Source organism: Alexandromys fortis, unplaced genomic scaffold, assembly GCF_014885135.2.
Source record: "Alexandromys fortis isolate MF-2015 unplaced genomic scaffold, M_Fortis_MF-2015_v1.1 scaffold_7, whole genome shotgun sequence".
Lineage (NCBI taxonomy): Eukaryota > Metazoa > Chordata > Mammalia > Rodentia > Cricetidae > Alexandromys > Alexandromys fortis.
In genome coordinates, this window is record NW_026067920.1 from 20,977,550 (window position 1) to 20,982,783 (window position 5,234).

Below are 5,234 nucleotides of genomic sequence, written 5' to 3' on the forward strand. Positions count from 1 at the left end.
TCAGGGGGCTAGGATAGATGCAAGGGGCTGGGGCCTAAGCTCCCAACTTAACATCTTGCTTCCCCTGCCCCATAAAACCCCAGTAATAGCCAGCAAGGAAAAATGATTTTTGAATAACCTAACAGTCTTTTGTTTTTATATATAATTTTAAAATTTATTTTTATTTTTTATTTATTTTATTTTTTATTTATTTTATCTCATGTGTTTACCTGTATGATGTCTGTGTGAGGGTGTTGGATCCCCTGGAACTGGAGTGACAGACAGCTGTGAGCTGCCGTGTGGGTGCTGGGAATTGAACCTGGGTCCTCTGGAAGAGCAGTCAGTGATCTTAATCACTGAGCCATCTCTCTAACCGCTTTGGGTCACCTAACATTCTTTAACTAGTCACCCCCTAGCCATGGCCAACTTTGGCCCAAAAAGGAATCTTTCTGTCATCCTCCTCCTTGCGTTCCATCGCAACCAAAAGGCTCCGGTTATTTTATTGTATGTATATGGGGTTCCGCATGTGTCTGCACCATGGATGTGCCTTGTGCCCTGGAAGGTCAGAAAAGGATGTCAGATCTCCCAGAAGAGGGTGTTGTGATCTACCATGTGAGTGCTGAGAATCGAACCTGTGTCCTCTGGAAAAGCAGTTTGTCCTCTTAATTGCTAAGCTGTTTCTCGGGCCCCCAGCTTCTAATTCTTACGAAATTCCTCTCTGCAGGTTTCCCTCCAAATAAGCTAATTGCCCCCCTGTCATTCTTCTCTTCTCGTGGCTCTCTTGAGCTGCAGAACATAAAAACACGGCTTTCATGCTCAGGTCTGGGGTCCGGATGGGATAGGAGGAAGACTCAGGTCTGTGAACACCAGTTACTCTCACCTCTTGACTGACTCACCTCTTAGAACTGAGAGAAAGTAACAACAGTTTCTGTGTGAGCAGAGTCTGCTTCCTTCTTCCTCCAAGCTTGCCCAGTTCCCTCACTGAGTCTGAGGGGACAGTAAGGCCATTTTCCTGGTTTTTATAGCTCCCTCCATCAACCCACCTAGTAGAGTCCAGGGCTCCCCAGCTCCAGGTGAGCAGCAGCTCAGGACAGTAGCATTAACAGGAAGGCAGCGACAAGAAAAGAGGGCCTCAAGCCCCGGAGCCTCTTTTCTAAGGGCAGTAATCCATTCACAGCCCTAAGCCCTCAGCTGCTGGTCCTTGTCGATTTGGGGGTAGAGGGAGACAGGACTGAATCCACCGCTTTGTACATACTAAACGTGTGACACCCCTGAGCTCTGCCGCTAGCCCCAACTATCCTCTCTTATTTTCCTTCCCTCCTTCCCTCCCTCCCTCCCTCCCTCCCTCCCTCCCTCCCTCCCTCCCTCCCTCCCTCCCTCCCTCTCTCCCCCTCCTCCTCCCCCCCTCTTTCTCCCTTCCTTCTAATCTACAGTGTTGGCATCAAACCCAAGGCCTCATCCATGCGTACCACGCAGGAGCTCTACCATGAGCTGAGCCCTCAAACCTTAAGCAAAGGACGCTATCTCCTCAGTCCACCATAGTGAGGGTTAAGTTTGGAGTTCTGGGGGGCCACAGCTGGGCTATAACGATGTCCACATGGAGAGTTGTCTTCTCACCCCGCCCACAGTGAAACTCTCCTGCTTCTGAATGTTTCCCTGAGAATTCCATTTGAACACGGCTTAATCATAACTTTAGTTTTCAGGATTAAACAGAGGGACTTGGCTGGGTTGAATAGCATCTCTTTCGAAGTTCAAGTCCATTAGAAATTTAAAATATGACCTTGTTTGGAAATAGAATCTTTGCAATTTGTTCTGATGAAGTCATAGTAGAGGACTCCAAGACCAGCGTGACTTCATGAGACAGAAGGAAAACTGAGACATGTAGACACACACACACACACACACACACACACACACACACACACACACACGAAGGAGGCCTTGTGACTGAGGTGTCAATTGGAGGGATGGCTCTACAATCCTGGGCATTGCGACCCTGCCAGGAGCAAACAAGTAAAGATTCTCCACAGAGCCGTCAGAGGACCAGCACGCCTGGCCAGCTACTCAACTTCAGTGTTCCAACCTCTAGAATGGCGACATAATATTTCTGTGGTCTGAAGCCCCCAGTTTGGAGTGGTTGTTCTGCCGGCTATGAGAAACTAATAGTGGGACTCCTGGCAGGCAAGAAAATGAAACAAACCCTAGTTTCCTAGCTGGCATGATGATTCTGAGGAGAGTACTTGCCTCACATGTGTGGAGCCCAAACGAATTCTCAGCGCCACTTAATCTGGGTGTGGTGGCCCACACGTAGAGTCCCAATACAGAAGAATACAGAAAACATAGGCAGGAAGATCCTGCCCCAACCCGCATGGCTTAGGGATTACCCTAACTGGGGCAACAGGAAACAAAGAAATGATAACCACATGTACACAAGAACTGGAATTAAGTTGGCCATGGACTCCGGTGGAGACTCATCAACAGTGGTCCAGAAACCAAGTACAGGAGGCGGGTTTGTTCTGCACTGTTGAATGAAGAGGCATGCTTAGCCAATTTTGGTGCAGGGTGGTCTCTGTAGGGGAGCAGTTCTAGGGTTGGAGCATTCTGGAGGAAAAAGTTACCACCCATGTTTTCTACTGCAAGCATCCGTACATGGACCAGGGGAAGGCTTTGACATTCTGAGGCATTTGGGGTTCTTGACATGGCCATGTGAATGTCAAATACACATCCACTCAGGACTTCATCTGCTTCCCAAGGATCTGAAGTTGACAGTCAATCTCAGTTACCTACAGAGTTTGAAGCTCACTTAGGTTATATGAAACCCATCTCAACTCCCTACATACGTAGACATAGGCTGCTGTTTGTTCCTGGATGCCCAGAATCAAAATGACCACACAGAAACTATATTATTTGCAGTATTGTTTGGCCAATAGATTAATCATATTTCTGGCTAACTCATATCTTAAAGTAACCCATTTTTATTAGTCTGTGTATGCCACATGACTGTGGCTTACTGGTAAGGTTCTGGTGCATCTGTCTCCTGCAGGAGACTGTGTGGCTTCTTTTTGACTCCGCCTACTCCATATATTTCTTTCAGCCTGGCTTACTCTGTTAAGTCATTGGCCTAAAGCAGCTTCTTTATTAACTAATGGCAATAAAACATATTCACAGCATACATCACCTCCCACATCACATACATGTACAGCAAAACAGAACAACCCCCCTATATTCCAAAACAATGCAAAAATTATCTGCACAACTTCCTTCATCCTGAATGTGCCCATGGCATTTGCCTTTTATTTTATTCATATCTCTTTTTCTCGCCATGTTGCCTGGGCTATCAGGTCTCCAGGCTTGAGTGATGGCCTCAACCTCTTGATGTCTAGGACTACAAACATACACCATGCAGGGTAATCTGTTATTTTATATATTTTATTTTTATTTTTAATAGAGTAACCTTTTTTTTTTTTTTCGAGGCAGGGTTTCTCTGTGTAACAATCCCTGACTGTCCTGGAACTTGCTTTGTAGACAAGGCTGGCCTCAAACTCACTGGTCTGCCTCTGTCTCCCTAGTGCTGGGGCTAAAGGCATGCACCACCACTGCCTGGTGAAAAACATTCTTTTCAATAATTACCAATTTATTAAATTTTAATTTCATTATGTGTGTATCTACAGATGCACTGAGGTGTGTAATTCATGTCATAGTGTGTATATGGAGGTCAAAGGGCATCTTTCAAGAGTCAGCTCTCTCTCCTTCCAATTCAGGGGGTCAGGATGCAAGCATCTTTTACCTGCTGAACCATTCCACTGTCCCTGTTTTTATTTTTATGGGACCTGACAAGGACTAGGCATGGTGACTCATACCTATAAAATTAGCACTTGGGAGGCTGAGGCTGGAGGATCCCTGTCTCCAAGATCCACAAGATCAAGTATAGCATTAATGGATGAGGACTTATGATGGTGGGAAGAGGAAATATTTGTGTAACAATGACCCCAGCTAGCACATAAAGGGTCCTTATTAGGTTACCAGGAAATTTATGTATATGTAACTGAAGAAACATGACAATAAGAAACAGTTATTGGAAGCATCTTATATGGAAAATGCCATCCTAAGTGTTTACTGCATAATACAACAGTATAGACACAATCCAAAACTAGAGGTACTTAAGTCACCGCCATTTTGCTTGCTTACAGTTCTATGAACCAGGGACAGGTTCACTAGATGGCTCTCCTGTGTACATCAGGTGGCAAGGTTCACAGCTGCACTCAGCTAAAGGCTGACTTGGCCTGGGTTCACCAAAGAGGCAGCAAGCATGGTATTGGCCTTCTAGGTGACTATCTTGGGCTTCCTCACCGCATGGTTTTACACCATAGCCGAACTTCTCATATGATAGTGGTCTTTCAAGAAGGTCAAAATTAAAAACTTAACAGTAGTTAGCACACAGCACAACTCTGCCAAACTCTACGGGTGTGTTTGTACTAGCTTCATAGTGTAGCTGCAAGGGATTTCTAGAACTATGACAATACAGCAAAACACAAACATGCTACCTTATAGTTGTAGGCCAATATTTCACATGATATGACAACCAGAATCCCAGGCCACACAGGAGGTGGTCACCTCCCTAACAAAGGGTCAGGATATTGTTCTGCTTCTTCTTTGTAATTTGGAGGATGACTGAAAAGAGATTCAGCCTACGTGACAGAGCTGGCACACAGAGCAGGAAGACGTGACAGAGCGAGCATAGGTAGATGTGGATGTGACCACAGCCATACACCTGGTTACCTAGGAAACAGAATGCTAATGAATTTTCCCCTCAGTTTATGTTTTGGTATATAAGCTGATTGGAGAATAAATGGAGGAATTTTCAGGATGTGAACTCAGGATTTCAGGAGGGATCACTGAAAATCTCCCTCCCAATAAAGCCTTGTGTGTTGTGTCTTTAATCTGATGCCTCCCCTCTGGTACAGAGAAATAATTTAGGGTCCAGGCTGGCACCATACCTCAACATAATGGCTCCCTGAAATGTGGGACTGATTGACGAACCCCCAAAATACAGAAGAAGTGACCAGACGTACAGAGGAGAATGAGAGGAGCCCGTGAGAGAAATTTGCACCACAGATGGGTACGTAAGTATGAGCGCTCAGAAATAGAGAATAGAATTTAAAGAAGTGTAAAGAAGTGGGGAATTTAAATCGGGAGTAAAAAAATTGTAAATAGTTGTATATATGGGATAAGAAAAGAGTATTCAGCTATATATA

The 5,234-nt window shown here is 45.1% G+C and overlaps 1 long non-coding RNA gene across 1 annotated transcript in view; it reads left to right on the plus strand.

The window, feature by feature from the left end:
• The window catches only part of LOC126500745 (uncharacterized), a 42,752-nt gene that overhangs the window by 32,857 nt on the left and 4,661 nt on the right, over positions 1 to 5,234 (plus strand). The window contains exon 3 of the long non-coding RNA XR_007591417.1: positions 4,944 to 5,098. This is a non-coding gene — a long non-coding RNA (uncharacterized lncRNA). The remainder of the gene's footprint in view (positions 1 to 4,943; positions 5,099 to 5,234) is intronic.